General features: G+C 40.2%; 1 pseudogene; it reads right to left on the reverse strand.

The window, feature by feature from the left end:
- Positions 1-17,052: 17,052 nt before the first annotated feature.
- Positions 17,053-18,084, reverse strand: LOC139439281 (histone-lysine N-methyltransferase SETMAR-like; annotated as a pseudogene).
- Positions 18,085-18,370: the final 286 nt, after the last annotated feature.

The raw sequence follows: 18,370 nt of genomic DNA on the forward strand, positions 1-18,370 counted from the left end.
ATGTATTTTTAACTGTGTGTAGCAAACAGAGGAAACCTATTCCTACTTTTCATCCTGTACATTGTTAACAGAAAGAAATTTTGAAGATAGCAATGTGATGGTTTCTAGGATGAAGTTAAACTTTTTAAATAAATCTTTAAGTCCCCTCCTTGGCATTTACACAGTAAGTTTATGTCAATAAGCATTTCTGCTTTGTTCTTCTCACACTAAAATTACTCAACGTATGAAAGGTCCACACTGGTGTAGCTTCAGATTTTCTTTTATATATTCTGATTATGCCTTTTAAAATATTGTACTGCAAAATAGAAGTCTACACTAATACTAGTTTTTTGGTTTGGGCATTGAACATTTCAGTTATGTCCTAGCACTACACAAACTCTGAGTCTCCATTTCTTTGTGGTTCTTTTCCATTCCCATTTTATGTTTGCTGGTTTTCCTTCTATTGCATCAAGATTCTTTTGTATTTTTAAACTGCCCAGCTATCCCAATTTAAAAATTCACAAAATGAATTCAAATCATTATTTTGAGAAATAAAAAAGGAAAATGGAGAAGATAAGACATTTTTGAGTTTAAAGGACTATATTGTCTGACATAATATATTTTGATTGGTAAAAGGCATGAAATATATTTATAAATTCTACACAGAGTTCAATAGTCACTAAATGGTTCACATATTTACTAACTCAACTATAGGATCTTTTATTCTATCAGATAGGAGAAGCAGTAATCTGAAAATAGCTTCTTAAGATATTTATGGCATTTTATTATCTCCCCCTTTTTCTACTTCTCATCAACATGTTGTAATTATTTGTTCATTCATTTATCAAATAAGCATATTAATCAGTTACTATATATTAGGCTCTGTATATATAACTAGGAAAAAGTCATAGTATTTGTCTTTATGGAATGTATAATGCAGAGAGATATAAAGAAAAATAAGCAGATGTTTACAACATAAGTTACAAGGGGAACTAAAGGGTGATACAGGAACATATAAAAGGGCTATATAACAGTGTTGGTAGGTCATGGAGTGTTTATGAGAGGCAATGGAGATATACTCTAAGGCAAAAAGAAAGAGTAGCAGATGGCCCTTTAAGGCAAGGAGGATGAGTTGTAGGGAAGGAAGGACAAGTATTTCAGGCAGAAATAATGGTTTAGTCAAAGGCCCCTGCATGGCACAGTCAGGGAAGTGAAACTTAATTGTGTATGGGTGGTGCTAAAACACTGGTTTTAAAGGAATACAAGTAGAGGATCAGAAAACACAATAAAGATAAGGGAATAAGGTAAAAAAAATAAATAAATAAGTAGGACCAAATAAAGATAGTCCCAATAAAACAAATGTAGATGTTGGAAGAGAATGATATAGGTTAATGTGCATTTTAGAAAAAGCATTCTGGCGGTCACATGGAAAAGAGATTAAAGAGGTTCAAAATTGTGACAAATCAGACTCGTTAGCAGTTAATAGCAATAATCGAGGTGAGAGATGATTGTTTTCTGAATTAGTGTTTTGAAAGAGCAGACAGAGTTGAGAGCTATTTAAGAGCTGAAAGGCAGGACTTAGTTACTAACTGAAGAGATTAATAGTAAGGGATGACAAAGAAGAAGGACTTGAAGTTCATACCCAGGTTTCTCTCTTGAGAAACTGGGTGGATGTGGCTAGAATCTTGTGAGAGAAGAAACACAAGAAGAAAAACAGATTGAAGGAAGATGAATTAAGTGCAACAAATATTTGTGGATTACCTGTGTCAGGAAGTTTGGGTTAGTTTAGAAGTATTAGTAATTAGGTGACTATACAGAATTTAAGCACAAATATCTAGTAGTCATTTTAGTACATAGGTCCAGGGTTAAGGAAAATAGTCAGGGATTGTGAGGCTATAAACCAAAGAAGCATAAATTATTAGACAAGAAATAAACAAATAAATAAACAAAAATAAAACCTGTAATTGGAAGCAGACATGGCCCAATGGATAGGGCATCCGTCTACCACAGGGGAGGTCCGTGGTTCAAAGCCCCGGCCTCTTTGACTCTTGTGGAGCTGGTCCACGTGCAGTGCTATTGTGCGCAAGGAGTGCCCTGCTATGCAGGGGTGTCCCCCATGTAGGGGAGACCCACACACAAGGAGTGAGCCACCCAGCGCGAAAGTAAGTTCAGCCTGCCCAGGAATGGTGCCGCACACACAGAGAGCTGACACAACAAGATGACGCAACAAAAAGAAACACAGATTCCCATGCCGCTGACAACAACAGAAGCGGACAAAGAAGAACATACAGCAAATGGACAGAGAACAGACAACTGGGGGCAGGGAGAAGGGGAGAGAAATAAATAAAATAAAATCTTAAAAAAAAAATACACCTGTAAGTGCATCTTAAAGCACACATGCACATTCCTAAGCAGGATAGCTATCTGTACTGGAACCACTCCTACTACATATCTATAAATTCAAAGAGACATAATTATGATCTTGCGAATCCTGTCTTGGTTTGTGCCTTCCTTGTTCTTGCCCTATAGCACTATATAGTCCCCTGTAACCCACTGGGTGGTGCAGAGCTCTATTCTGAATGTCTTGAAGCCAACCAGGACCAGCTTCCCAGTCTGTAAGTTCCCTAATAAACTATTAGTATGTCGTTATATGAGTGATCTGCTTTTTCTTAAGTGCTTTTTGAACTTTGGCAGAACCTATTCTGTAGGTTCATGGCCAGACAAGGGTGTAATTTCAGAATTGGCCTAAAGATGGCACTTACAGTGTACCATCTGAATATTAACTGGGGATTTTTTGTTGCCTCTGAATTAAAGAATAGGACTCATGCTACATTCCTGTCAAGGGGTTCCAAAAGGAGTGGAAGGTTAAGAATCTTCTTCCACAAGAGATACTGACATCTCACTTTCTGTATAGATCCTGGCTAACATGGGGGAGCCTGTAGATCCATCCTAGTGTCACCATTGAACTATGTGGAGAGGGAGTTCTTGGGGGAGTTTAACATGCTGCCTAAGTTTTGTGAGTATATTATCATCGGAGTTGCCATGTTGAAATAGGGCATGTCAAGAAGGGAAAAGATTTTAGAGTGCCAGGTAAGAAAATCTCCCTTGCTCAGCTTCCTGTGGACTGTTAATTCGATGAAATCCTGTGAAGAGAATGTCAGTGATTCTTCTGAAGTTAGAAGATGTGGCAGAGAATATGCAACTGTCTAGACAGCTGTTAGCAAAGGTGACTCACAATGTTGAGAGTATTGTGGGCCTGTATTGATACACATAATCCAGCAGAGCTTGGCACATCAGTGTTTGTATATATTTGAATTCACACATTTGGTACACCGTGCTGGAAGCCACATACTAAAAGACAATCAACTGTGTCCACATCCTAAAGGAACATCTTAACACACAAAGGTCACAGAGAATTAAGTGTTTCCACCTCTCTGCATTAAGAATTGAAAAATGGATCAGTAGAAAAGGGCATTGCAGAAATAGGAACAGTAAGGTGAGAGGCATTTAGGTGTAAGAAAGCATACAGGATAATTTAACAAGACTTTTGGAGAATGGCAAGAAGTCCAGCACATCTGGAGAAGATATAAATGAAACAGGCAGGGATAAGATCAGGAAGAACTACTACTTTCCTCCTCTAGGGTCAAGAATATTTTATCCTCAAGGATAATCCTTTAAATAATTCCAAGCAGGGTTTTATATATTTATGATTGAGAAAAATCTCATTGGAATTGTTAAAAAATAAAAACATTGCAGGGGAATATTAGAGTTTTGAGAAACCCCTACAGCGAGACAAAGGTATCAGGGAGACTTATAATAGTCAGGGGAGAAAAGATAAGGGAGCTGGACTTAGAAGGCAGTGGGGAACAAGAGGAAAGAACAGGAAACAATTAGTGCAACAACAGCTAAGTTAAATAGGTGCAACCCTATAACCTGCCAAGTCTAAAATATTTATCATCAAGCTCTTTATGATAAAGTTTTTTGTTTTTTGTCTTTTTTTTCAAAGAGAAATATAAGATAAAGTTTTTTGACCTCTGGTTTAGACTACTTTTTGTAGAAGCAGGGATATTAAGTTATACCTATTTTATGTTTTATGATGGTATAGGGCACGGCCATGTTTTTGAATTGAGGTCTTGATGATATTGTAAAGAAAGGATTCCTACAGGAAGAAGTAACAGAGATGGAAGAAAGAGAAATTGACTTTGATTAGAAGGAACCTCTTTCGACAGATAAAGGAGAGAAAGCTTAAGATCTAGAATGGATAGAAATTTGTCATGGGAGAAGAGGGAAGATCAAAGTAATATAGCCTGTGCATAAATTCAAAATAGTTTCCAAGTGTACCTAGTCTCTAGAAATCCAAATAAGTAATATAGGCCCTACAGTCTTTGAATGTTCAGAAAAGATGTAAGACTGAATGTGTATTCAAAGTTGCATCCAGACAGAATGGGGGGGAGGGGATTTTAATTCACGCTCACCTGAAATGTGAAGGATACGCTAATTCAAGCTCACCTGAAATGTGGGGGGTACTTTAATTCAAAACCTATCTGGTACTCAGACAAACACTTAACTAACAAGGAAAGTCATTTTCTTTCAAAAAGGCACCATTTAACTCCAAACCCGTACATCTTTTCTGTATAAAAGGGAACCCAAAATTCTATTTGGGGCTCCGTTTTCATTAGGACAGGAGTCCGCCAAGTCAGGCCAGTCGAAATAAATCAACTTCCTTCTCAGAGTTCTTGCATCCTGGCCTTTGATGCCGCATACACCTGACTTCTCTACAACAAAAGCACTCATATCTAGTGGTACTTTCTACTCTATGAATTAGAAGCAGAGTCATTTGCTGAGTATGAGGGAGATTCCTGGGTAGGAGCCTATGGGGAAAGATAGGGTCTTTGGATAATCTCTTGGGGGAAATGTCAGACAGAGAAGGTGTACAGTTTCTAAAAACCTCTATCAGCTTCCACAACACTTTGACTCCAACTGCAAATATTGTAGTCATTCATTCAATTCAATGCTGACTCCTAAACCTGGTGTTAGGCGAGGCTCCACAGGTTAAGGGTAATCTCTACAAATTTGTTCTTCAGTCACCAGTTTCAACTTTGCAGGTTCAGGCTGCTTGTACTTCTGACCAACTGGCTACAAATTTGGGGGTTCACACTCCCTTGGGTTCTTTAACTCACTAGAATGACTCACAGAACTCACTGAAAGTTCTATAGTTACCACTATAATTTTATTAGAGTACAAGGACAGGAATAAGAAGAAACCAAAAGAAGAGACGCATTGGGAGGGTCTCAAACACATACTTCCATGTTTTCTCCATATATTGTCAGAACACATCAACCACCCAGCACAGAGATGTATTTTATCACATCACCTGCCCAGCAAAGAGATGTATTTTATCTGAATCGTGGAAGCTTTCTTGGGCTTCAAGTGTTCTGCATTTATATAGAGAGAGTTTCATTACATAGGTATGATTGGTGGACTCAATGCCTATGTGGTTGAACTCAATCTGCAGTCCTCCCTCCCATCCCAGGTGGGTGAATATGATGTGGCTCAAAGCCCCAAACCCCTAATCATCTGTTTGGTCTTTCTGGGGTGGCCAGCCTCCACTCTAAGACTACAACTGTGGCTGGATCCACCTAGCCAACTCTAGGAACCATCGAGAATAACAAAAGAACCCCTAACACAGGAAATTCCAAAGATTCAGAGGTTGCCTCCCCAGGAACTGGGGAAAAACACCAGTTGAGTTTTTTTTTTTGTATAATTACAGAAGGAATGGTAAATATCCTCACTTTGCTTAGCTGCTCTGGGACCAGAGGAGCCAGGAGACACCAGGAGTGTCGTGGCACTTACCAGCTCAGTTGTATTATAACTGGTACTTCTCTTTCCAAATATCTCAAAGAATAATTATATCATGGGATAATCCTATTGTTAATGTGTTAAAATAAGCATTGACTCTAAGCACCTGACTTCCACACAAATTGATTTCAACTGGTTCTCAAATTTAAGGTGTTATACTACATTCTTTTGAGATTATAAAGATGTTGTGGAGACTTTCACATAGCTCACAATTAATGGAAAAGAGCAACATGAGCATGAGTAAGGAAAACCAGGAAGACCTGGGAAACATCATAAGGTCAAAGTTAAAGTCTGTGGGAAAACAGAAGAAATGCATAATTCTTCATAGAGGCAGAGATGAGCTTCAACCAAGGAGAAAAGAATAATTGTACCTGAATAATATGAAGTAACTATGCTATGGTCTTTGATAAAGTAGTTTTTTTTGTTTTATTTTTTAAACTAAACATGGCTTTTTTTAAATTTTTTAAACTAAACAATTAGAAGATATATGATCCTCTTTAAGGTGAAGGGCATGCATATACAACTTGTGTTAAATTATCATTGCTTATATACACGCCTTAATAAAAAATAGTTATTAATGACTCTAACAAGGATATGTTAAACACATAAAAAGTACATGGTTAATGTTAGAGGTTTGCAATAAATAACAAGCTGTACCTCAGTTTCCCCTGATATGCATTGGGTAAAAGGTAAACCCCCTCCCCAGTGTGGCACTTTCCCCACAGATTAAACAAAGGAACCTGGTAGAGATAGGAGTAAGGGGAGGTAGAGATCTTCACCATCTGCATATCAGAGGGAGATAGAAATGTTTACTACCTCTACCACCATATCAGAGGGAGATGGAGACAGAAATCTTCACTATTTACAAACATTTTAAAACCTTACAGATCAAAAGAAACATTTGCTCCTGCAGCATTCCAAGAAGCCATAGACTCTCTCAACCCCCCTCCCCCACTACCTCACTCAGACCCTCAAACCCCCTCCCACTAATTGTCATTTCCCCACCTTAGAAAGTTCTGTATAAATTCAAGTCCTGCCCTTCCAGGAGTGGGCTGAAGTCTCTCTTCAGACCCCTTCCATTGGGAGAGCTTCTCAATAAATTAATTCTTTGCTTATGGTCAATCAGCCTCTATGTCCAAGTAAAAGAGCTGTATTTTCCCCAACAGTTAAAGTATTTACCTATTCCCCATCAATGACCTCATTTTTTGTACAATCAAGTAGAAATTATTTCACATAAGTGAATTTAATCAAGGACTTACAAGCTGAAGGTTCATATCTGATCAACATGAGAATTTTGCATAAGCAATTTTAACTCTTTATTGTCTCTGAAAATTCCATGTAAATCTACATCTCCATATAGTTATGATATTCTTCAAATCTTAAATTAGCATCTAACTCAAAGTGCTCAATTTGCAAGCTTAGATTTTAAAGCTTTTTTCCTAGATTATAACCTCTGGCATAATAGCAAGTCTCTTTTACATCTTGATAGCTGCACATATTATCTTACAAAGTATAGTTTACAAAAATAATAGTATCAACAAGTATTTTTGGTGCCTTTTTCTATTCTATTAGATTTTTATAATTGCTGTTAAAAAAATACATACAATGAGATGCATAAAGAGATCTAATTTAAGTATCCAACTGAATGAGTCATCAGCTTCATAACCAAAACACAAATCTAAATATAGAATATTACCATCACTCCAGAAGGTACCCTCATGTCCCTTCTCAATTAATATTCCTCCCAAAAGTAAGCACTATTTTGATTTCTATCATAATGCCCTTACAAGTTCACTTTGATAGGAAACATTTTCTTTACAATTAATTTGGTAAACTCAAGTATTTATATTCTGAAATATTCAGTCACAAAATAAACAGAAGTTATTTCAATGTAAAATTTCCAGCCTGGCTTTTTCACAATGACTAAGCTCACTAGATAATTATTGCCAGCACCAGCTCATTTAGTGTTGTACTTGGAGGACTAGGAATAAAAAGCCTAGTTTGATAGCATTCCTTCAAAGACATTACTCAAGTGTCATGATCGTGTTTTAATTATTATGGGTTGTGTACTGAATCTCAAATAAAGTCAGAGTCTTTGAAGGCAAAGAAAGACTACATTTCATGACCCTAAGATAATGAAGATAAAAATTCAAGGTTTGTACATTGATGACAACTACGAAAGCTTCATTAAAATAGTGGCTTTACTCTTGTTATATAACAGTGATGCTTCTGTTAAAGTGCTTTGCTGAAGTTTGGCAGATTGAACAAAATTGATGAATAATGACTTTCAATCAGTGATATTAAATAGAAAAGCCATTCTCTTCCTTCTAGTATAGTTTGTCATATTTTCCAGACTTTTTTAAACTGGAAAACAATCTTTGTGTGTACTGTATGATATGGCATGACGTCCTTGTGGAACAACTCATTAATGGTGCTTTAGACATAAAAGATGCAGCTTCTGAAATGCTTAACAGTAAATGGCAGTTTTTACATGACATTTACTTCAAGATTCAGCACATTCAAATAGAAGGACTTAGAATCAACTTGGTTGGGTACTGGTGAATTGTTCATAAATGGTGGGCAAGAGGTTGCAATGTTTGTATGGGTGGAGTTGAATGGGAGAGCCATTCACTCAGGAAACATTTATTGAGTCCCTTCAATGAAGCATGTGCTACATATATCCTTTGACGAAAACAAAGACAATTAGAATCCAAACCCTCAACAATTATGCAGTCTAGTAGGGAAGACAAAACACACAAATAAGTGTGGACAGACAGGATTTACCATTCCTAAAAGGACAAATACTAAAATCATTTTGTCAAAGACTAGATGACAAACTTGAAAGTAGAAGAATAGCAAAGAAAGTCCTGGCAAAACAGAAATATCCTTATCTTCGATTCCCATGAACCTAGATTACAGCTATCAATATCACCACTCCCACCCCCATACCAACCCTAATATCATATTTTCAAACATACTTGTCATTACTATCCAGCTGGGATCTTCTCTTTTAGTGTCATGTTGCACAGCTTCATCCAGTATGCTGTTTCCCTGCTTGGAAAGCATTGGTTCATTCCTCTCTTTTCACTATTTCCTTCATGATCTAACTAAAAATTTACCTTTTCTGAGAATCTTTCCCTGGTTGTGTACAAAAGATACATATTCCTCCTCCTCAACATTTCCTCACTATTTAAGTATTAATCTCATAATAGACTGTTGTGGCTTATTTATGATTGCTTACTAATGTGGGTGTGCATAGTTTGAGTCCCCAAAGAGGACAAAGTCTTGTTGGGTTTGGTATTCATTAGTACCTAGTACATTAGAAGATTTCAAAGTGCTTACTGGATCAGTAGATATTTGAATGGAGAGATAACTGACATTCATGTGTAGAGGAAGTTTGGCATAATGGAAGACTGGAATCAAAGTCAGAAGTTTTAGGTGTGAGTCTCAGATCTATGACTGATGGACTGCTATCCTGAGCAAGCCATGTCTAGGGACATGGAAACAGAAATGGATAAAAAGTTGTACTATGAAGAAAATCATGGTTTTTAGCTTGCTACTAAGTGAGTGTACTTAAGGAATTATAATAAGCTACAACAATGCTGTATTAGGAATAATAAAGCACCATAGTATTTCCTATGACCATTAAAAAAGGGGGAGAGAAGAATTAAGTCAAAATAATGAGTTGAGAAGAGATTGCAAATCTAAGGAAGCTGAAAATTTGGGTTGTCTATGAGAAGAATGTTAGTGACATTAGAAAAGTGATTTCCATAGCTTGGATTTTAATCCGTTGAGATGTGATTAAAAGTTATAAAAATAGAGAATGAATGTAGTTTAAACTTTCAGGAAGTTTAGAGAAATAAAGACAGAAAAGGATAGAGTTCAATTTGAAGCACCAAAGGCAGGGTATTCAAGTTTTGCCTTGTTTTTTAGTTTTCTTCATGATTTGTTTTATTTTGTTGGTTTTTTGCAGATGAAGCAGATAATATAATCTATCACAAAATTAAGTATTTTAAAATAGTGATGCTACCATCCTTTATTTTGCTTATCCTGAATTTCAAAGCACAGTCCTATAAAATGCTTATCATGTGATATCATTTATGCACGCCATACTCGAGAAATGAAAGGAGTTTGTACAGTCAATTTTAGAAAGTTATGTATAAATAACTACATTCTTTGAGTAACTTTGAACTTTACTTAGGAAAAGCTTTGTTATACAGTGTGTTATTGAGGCAGGTTAATATAGGGAAAAAGGGAAGACATTTGAAACCCAGCAGAATATATGGTTGTGAGACCCTGCCTGGAAACCCCGAGGGTAGGTCATGACTAAGAATATAGCCAGAAAGACCCTGGCAAGACACTGGACTCAAGAGGAAGCCCCAGATAACTTCAAACAGACCTCCTCATTGGTCCCAGATAACTCCAAACAGAAAGGCCTCCTCACTGGTCCCCTGAGAGCTAATAGATGGGGATCATAAGGCAACCAATCAGAACAGTAAACAGCTGGGGCTCCTCTCTAACATAAGAAAGGAGAAGAGGAAAGGTCTTTTTTCACATGAACATCTCACCCTATAGTATACCCGCAACCATGTCTTGGGTGTGTACTTTTCCTTTTTCTCATATCTTAATAAACTCTTTACTCCCTTGCTTACTCTGTGGTATTTCCTTAAATTCCTTTATGCAACTTAGCCAAGAACCTAGAAGCCCAGAACCTAGATCATTCCACTAACAATTTGGTGAGCCAGCCAGGAGGCAAAGAGGCAAGTAATGCTCCCCAACAGCCGGTAAAGACTGCTGAGTCTAGGCTTTTTAATCATAGCCTGTCTGTACCTTCTTTTGTTTTTTAATGGCCATTTTAACTGAAAAACTCTGTCTCTGGCAAAGTCCTTAAAATGAGTTCTCTCAAATTCACTTTCTGGACTTCTGTAATAGTAGGCCAAAAGAAAGGTCCCTAGTGAGTCTCTCCTAGGGAAAAATTCCAGTTTCATATCTTTAGCCTGGGAACTGGAGCCAGATATCTTCCAAGACCTCTAAGGTTCTGGGGAGGCCCATAGACATAAGACTTCCAATCCCTGGAACATGGGGATGATGAGCAGGGCTCCCAACCTCTAGGATGCTGGCTCAATGAGCAATCCATCCAGTCAGGTCTAGCAGTGAGACTCCACCAAGCCTGAGGACCATGTTTATCCTCCCCTAGAAAAATGGGCAGCTTTTCCAGCATTCCAGCAGACCCCACTGGGGTGTCTTCTCAGGAATTGGGACAACTTGTCTACTGATGGTCTAAAAAGGAAGAGGCTAATCTTTTCCTTCCACATCATATGGTCTCACTACAGCCAAGAGTGACTTCTGTATGGGACCCTGAATTCCAGTTAAACTTGAGTAAGAGGGAAGGGGGGTCAGGTAGGTCTGATGGCCAGATACCATAGGATGGCATGTCTCCTCAATGGGATGAGGAATTGCATTCCAAAAAGGTCAATTATAATAAAGTCAAGGAAATTACTCAGAGGTAGAACTTAAAAACCCAGAGTTATTTCAAGAAAAGCCATTAGAGCAATTAAAAAACCCTCTGGTAGATCCTGACTCTAGAGAAAATTAGATCCTCACAGGAACACACTTTATTGGCCAGTCTGCCTCCAATATCTTTAGGAAGCTGCAAAAACTTTCCCCGGAAGCCCAGACGTCCAATAACTCCCTTTTATTTTATTTTTTATTTTTTTATTTTTTTAAAGATGTACTTATTTATTTATTTCTCTCCCCTTCCCCCCCACCCCATTTTTCTGTTCTCTGTGTCTATTTGCTGCATCTTCTTTGTCCGCTTCTGTTGTTGTCAGCGGCACAGGAATCTGTGTTTCTTTTTGTTGCACCATCTTGTTGTGCCAGTTCTCCAGGTGTGTGGCACCATTCCTGGACAGGCTGCACTTTCTTTTGCACTGGGTGGCTCTCCTTATGGGGTACACTCTTTGCACGTGGGGCTCCCCTATGTGGGGGCCACCCCTGCATGGTAGGGCACTCCTTGCGCGCATCAGCACTGCGCATGGGTCAGCTCCACACGGGTCAAGGACGCCCGGGGTTTGAACCGTGGACCTCCCATGTGGTAGACGGATGCCCTATCCACTGGGCCAAGTCCACTGCCCAATAACTCCCTTTTAGAAACAACCTTTGCAGGTTTCAAAAATCGAAACCAAGCCCCCAAGGAGAAACAGGTGAGGAGGGGTAAGAATAGGGCCCAGAAATAGGCTTACCTTTTAACTGTTGCTGTTAAAGTTACCCTGTCATCTCAGGGCCCCGTGAATTCAAGCTTCCATGTCAGCAGGAAGTGTGGACGTGGAGTCCAGGCCCCATGCACCTTGCCCACAGGGACCCTCCAGGGCCTTGCTCCAAGGGAAGACTGAAGGGCTCTGAAGCCATGCATGAACTATCAACCAGGAGGAGACTTAGGTGACCCTTTGACATAGCAGGTAAGATAATTAATTTCTTAATTTACATGGGATCCACTTACTCCATCCTGACCTGGCACTCCAGACCTTGCTAGCCTTGGTTGTGCTTAATAAGAGAAGTAGATAGGGAATCAACACCTTGGCCCTTTACTAAACCTCTCCAGCCCATGATAAAGAGTTCCTAGAGAATAGCAAGGGGATTCTTGCCAATCCCCTTGCAACATTCCAGTCCTTCCAGCAAAAATGCCCATAGGAGTTTACCCCTTGCAAGAGATAACTAATGGAGATGCGACCCCAAATCATGTCTCATTGGCGGCAGGGCTTCTCTGGATCCTTCAGCTTCATGCCCAGCACCTACTGAGGGATTTTCTTATGAACAAATCTGGAGGTTTCAGCATGAAGTTTCTGCCATGGGCAGACACTGGGTGCTTTGTGAAGGTGATTCTAAAGTTCAGTCTTTCCTTATGCTAAGTGTGTAAAATTCTTTCTTCTGTTCTAATCTGTACTTACTTTAACTTTGTCAGTCTGCTCATGCCTAGGAACTTGTAAATCAGATTTGGGGTTGCCTGTTATAAATTGGATAATGGTGAAAGATAACCAAAAACTGAGGCTTTAAATTTCATTATTATCTTGCAATTGGATATGATGTATAAAAGAAATCACAAGTGGAATTAGTTCAACTGCTGGGAAAGCAGGAAAACTTAGCAAAATTAATGTTACTAATAAAATAGTTTTAGTTGCTTAGTTTAATAAATGAACATGGCCAACTTGTTTTGAAGTGAAAATTTACTAGAAACTGTAACTATGAGTTAAGACAAAATCACTACATAAATGCCTTTATATTATAAAACAGAAAAAAGATGATACCTGAAATTGCTGTAACTGGGTGGATTTAGCCTTGATCTATTGTGATGGTAATCTTAGACTAAATCACCTTTGTTTATAATTACTTCAAGTCTAGCCTCACCCTTGTCCATGCCTGCTATAGTAATGGTAACTATAAACTGAATTTACCTTTGATTATGGTTATTTTGTGACTAGCTTACTAGTTTCACCCTTAGACTTGAGCTATTGTGATGATAATCCTAGACTAACTTTTGTTTACTGTTACTTCAAGTCAAGCCTTAATAGCATAGTCATTAGTATCAAGGGCTGATTGTTGGGCCTTCCTTCTTTTTTGGTCTTTGCCATTGCACTTGGGAGATTGTTGCTGTTCCTTTAGGGACTGTGATAGAGGTCCCCTGGCTAGGAACTCAGCACTCCCTCAGTTGTAGTTTTTTATTGTAACCACTATAAAAATATCCAAACATTTCTATGTACCCTGGATATATGCCCTGGAGAACTCCCTGCCAACCATGTGTCCCTTGTCAATAACATCCCACACCAGTATTCCTCCCCTGCCATTGTTGAGCCTCTCTGTGATCCAAAACTTCTTGAAAAATGAAGCCCAATATATTGTCAGGTGCCATTAAGAGTAAAATGGAATATAGTGATGAGTTTAAAAGTTAGATATAGAATACATATTAATTTAGAAAAATTAAGGTATGCGGTCACCCCTCGGGCTGAAGTGTGGTTTGCTGGCCTGGCAGGGGGGCGGCCGCGGTAGGCCTAATTCCGCTGCCCCCATAATAGGGTGGCTGGTCGGACTCACCACCACCCCTGAAGGAAGCTCGGCATGGGCGCAGAGTGCCTCCGGGTCTCCCCTTCTCGGCAGCCATGCTTCCGCGGCCGCCCCTCCTCCCAGATGGCGCCGCCCGATGCCTTGTGGGGCGGCACCCATCTTCTTCCTTCTCCCTGCGCAGGCGCAGGGCAGAAAATTCCAGTCTGCCCTTTTCCCCTCCCCCAACAGCAGCAACAGCCAGGTGTGGGCGGAAAAATCCAGCCCGCCCTTTTCCCCTCCCCCGACAGCAGCAACAGCCAGGTGTGGGCGGAAAAATCCAGCCCGCCCTTTTCCCTTCCCCCGACAGCAGCAACAGCCAGGCGTGGGCGGGAAACTCAAGTCTGCCCTCCACCCCAGCAACAGCAGCCACCAATCCCTAAACCCTGCCCCTTCCCCCAGCAACAGCGACAGCCAATCCCTAACCACCACCCCTCCCCCGTCCAGTACCGCCCACTGACCTTTTGCCGGCAACCAATCAGAACAGGGCGTGGCTTCGACCAATCAGCCTTCCCCAGCCCCTATAAAACTGTTGCCTCTCCCTCAGTAAAGTGGACTTGCGTGTTTACCTTGTCTCCGCGGTAGTTCTTCTGCCGTGCGCCCTCCAGTCCTGAGAGCCCCCGACAAGGGCCTGGCCTCCCTTGTCCCCAGTTCGTCGCCTGCTTCTCCGGGCGACCCCTTCGTCGCCGGCTTCTCCGGGCGACCCCTTCGTCGCCGGCTTCGCCGGGTGACCCCATCAGCCGAACCGCGCAACCCCTTGTGAGACCGATCCCTCGTCTGCTGCCGGACCGACCCCTCGTCCCAAGTGGGACCGACCCCTCGTCCAGAGCTGGACCGACCCCTCGTCCGCAGCCAGACCCCACCTCTACTGACCGAGCAAGCCGTCGCAAAGGTAAAAATAAATTGGGGTATCAAAAAATGACTATGCTTGTAAGCCTGTGCACCTGAAATAAGAACTAGGCCTAGAGCTGCAGGGTGCGTAAGAGTTACCTCCTGAGAGCCTCTGTGTTGCTCAAATGTGGCCAGTCTTGAAGCCAAACTCAGCATGTAAATGTGTTACCTTCCCCCCAGCATGGGACATGACTCCCAGGGATGAGCCTCCCTGGCACCAAAGGATTACTAACAAATACCAGCTGATGATGTAACTAGAAAATGACCTTGAATAAAAGAGTCTACTTGGACCAGCAGAATATCTCAGTCTACATATAATACCAAGAGTTAAAAATGCTTTTTGCCTGAATAAAAGGGGGAAATGGAAAGGACAAATGAGTTTATATGGCTATGTGTCTCCAAAAAGAGCTGGGAGGTTATCAGAGGGATTGCCCTTATGCACACCTCAGCAGAGTCCCAGATGCAACACCAGGTATTGGTCCTCCTGAGGGCTACAGAGACTCACAGGTTCTATGGTCATGGCAGATGTAGTTCAGTGCCATGTCAATTGGCCCTACTTTGGAGTTTGTGTTTCTGTGTGATGGAGCTGGACTCAGATGTGATCTTTGTCCACAAGCCTTTCCTGTTACTTTTACCAGATCTGTAGTTGGTGCTGGGGTTTAGTGTATACCCAGGGGACCTGAATCTCTGGACTGACCATGTGATAGCCAGGCCGTGAGCCTCAACAGATTTGCAACTCCTACACTCTGGTTTATTGGACTTGCCCCACTTATCTAACATGGAGTTAAAGAAGGTCAACCACCACACCAGGGAGCCAACAGAGCCTACAACTGAAAGCAGGAGAAGCATGCAGCATCCATGTGGAATCTAAGCCCCCTCTTGATATAGATGTGGAGGGGACAACCATTCCAGGGTCCACAGGATGAAGAAATAGAGTATGGTTTAGCGTGGACTTACTGATATTCTATTCATGAACTATTGTGACTAGTAATTGAAGAAAATGTGGCATTGGTGTGCTGAAAGTGGCCATGGTGGCTGCTGGGGGTAGGGAGTGGGAGGAAGAGATGTGACGTGGGGGCATTTTCGGGGGTTGGAGTTGTCCTGGGTGGTGCTGCAGGGACAGTTACGGACATTGTATGTCCTCCCATGGCCCACTGGGTGGGCTGTTGGAGAGTGTGGCTATGGTGTGGACCACTGACCATGATGTGCAGTGGTGCTTAGAGATGTATTCACCAAGTGCAATGAATGTCTCATGATGATGGAGGAGCTTGCTGTTATGCGGGGAGGAGTTGGGTAAGGAGGGTGGAAGGTATATGGGGACCTCATATTTTTTTAATGTAACATTAAAAAAAGAAATAAAGACCAAAAAAAAGTGTTAAAAAAAAAAGTCAAGTCTCACCCTCCTGTATGCCTGCTATGGGGATGGTAATTCTAATCTGAGTTTGCTTTTGATTATGGTTATTTCAGAACTGGCCTCACCTTTGTAATGGTAACTACTCTATTCTCCCCTGTTTGAATCCATGGAAACTTTTGTTCTGCATGGCTTCGGGGGAAGGCAAATTTGAGACACCCCTGTCTCCAATCTTTCTACTGGCTTTAAAAATCTTGCCTCTTCTCATTGCTGCCTGGTGGAATCTGAGCTCAGCCTTTGGAAAGGGATGTCCACTCTTCCAGTCCAGCAGCCACCTGGAGTGCTGTTATCTCCTAGAACTAGGAATTGGGGGCCTTCTCTCCCCAAGTATCAAGGATCCTGAAGATCATGAGAGAAAACAGTGTTCTCTGAGACTACAAAGAGCTCAGTAAGTACAGTAAGTATATACTGGAATTAATGTTCATCCAAGTTCTGTCAAAGTCAAAATGGGAAATAAGCAAAGCTCTGAAATAAAGGAAAATTATGTATATTGTATTTTAAATCATTGGGAGCAATTTGGTTATAATCCAATACTAAAAAGAACAAAATTCTTGTGCAAAACCACATGGTTACAGTGCAGATTAAAATGATCGGAAATAGTCTTCAAAGAAAAGCTTTGAATATAATATTATTTAACAGTTAAACTTATTTTTGAAAAGAATGAAAATGTATAAGTAACATTAGTGTGTTGTGTGCTTTTGTGTCTAAATTTTGTATATGTCTGCCTGTTTTTTCAGTGTATTAAGTTGGTGCAAAAGGAATTGCAGTTTCAGACCATAAATTTTAAGTCATTATAACTAGACTCAAATACTTCTTTATTAATCAAAATAGGAATCATTTCTATCAACACATTTTTACCAGCAAGAAATAAGTTTATTCCTGTAGCGTAAAAATCCATGCTTTGGGATTCGATAAACACTTGGAAAGCATGTTCGGCATCCTGCTGGTTGTGGAAACATTTTCCTTGCAAAAAGTTCTCAAGATGCTTGAAGAAGTAGTAGTCAGTTGGCGAGAGGACAGTACGGTACGAATACGGTAGATGAGGCAAAACTTTGTAGCCCAATTCAATCAACTTTTGAAACATTGGTCGTGTGACGTGCCATTGGGTATTCTTGTGTGGCAGAATTGGGCCCTTTCTGTTGACCAATGCGGGCTGCAGGCATAGCAGTTTTCAGTGCATTGCACTGATTCGATGAGCATATCTCTCAAACGTAATAGTTTTACCAGTATTCAGAAAGCTATAGTGGATCAGACGAGCAGCAGACCACCAAACAGTAACCATGACCTTTTTTTGGTGCAAGTTTGGTTTTGGAAAGGGCTTTGGCACAACTTCTCAATCCAACCACTGAGCTGGTCATTGCTGGCTGTCATGTAAAATCCACTTTTCATCACACATCACAATCTGATTGAGAAATGGTTCATTGTCGAGTAGAATAAGAGAAGACAACACTTCAAACCTATGATTCTTTTTGATTTTCAGTCAGCTCATGAGGCACCCACTTATTGAGCTTTTGCAACTTTCCAATTTGCTTCAAAGGCTGAACCACCATAGAATGGTCAATGTTGAATTCTTTGGCAACATCTCATGTAGTTTTAAGAGGATCAGTTTTGACGATTGCTCTCAATTGGTCATTGTCAACGTCTGATAGCTGGCCACTATGCTCCTCATCTTCAAGGCTCTCATCTCCTTTGCAAAAGTTAATAAACCACCACTGCACTGTATGTTCTTTAGCAGTTCCTGGGCCAAATGCATTGTTGATGTTGGGAGTTGTCTGCACTGCTTTATAACCCATGTTGAATGTAAATAAGAAAATTGCTCGAAACTGCTTTTTGTCTAACATCATTTCCATAGTCTAAAATAAATATAAAATAAACAGCAAGTAATAAGTCATTAGCAAAAAAAGTAAAGCAAGAAATGCACATTGAAATGATGTGTAACATAACCACATTTATTTAAGATCATATTCCAATATCAAATGGCAAATTTCAACAATGTGAAACCATAATTACTTATGCACTCATACATCAGGATGGTGTATCAAATTAACAAAAGATCTCTGTTTGAACTGTTTTTAAAAATTAAATGAGCACTTATATATGTAAATGAATATTCTTGGAGCCCAAATTAGAGAAGCT

The sequence above is a fragment of the Dasypus novemcinctus genome, chromosome 7, assembly GCF_030445035.2.
Source record: "Dasypus novemcinctus isolate mDasNov1 chromosome 7, mDasNov1.1.hap2, whole genome shotgun sequence".
NCBI classification, from domain to species: Eukaryota; Metazoa; Chordata; class Mammalia; order Cingulata; family Dasypodidae; genus Dasypus; species Dasypus novemcinctus.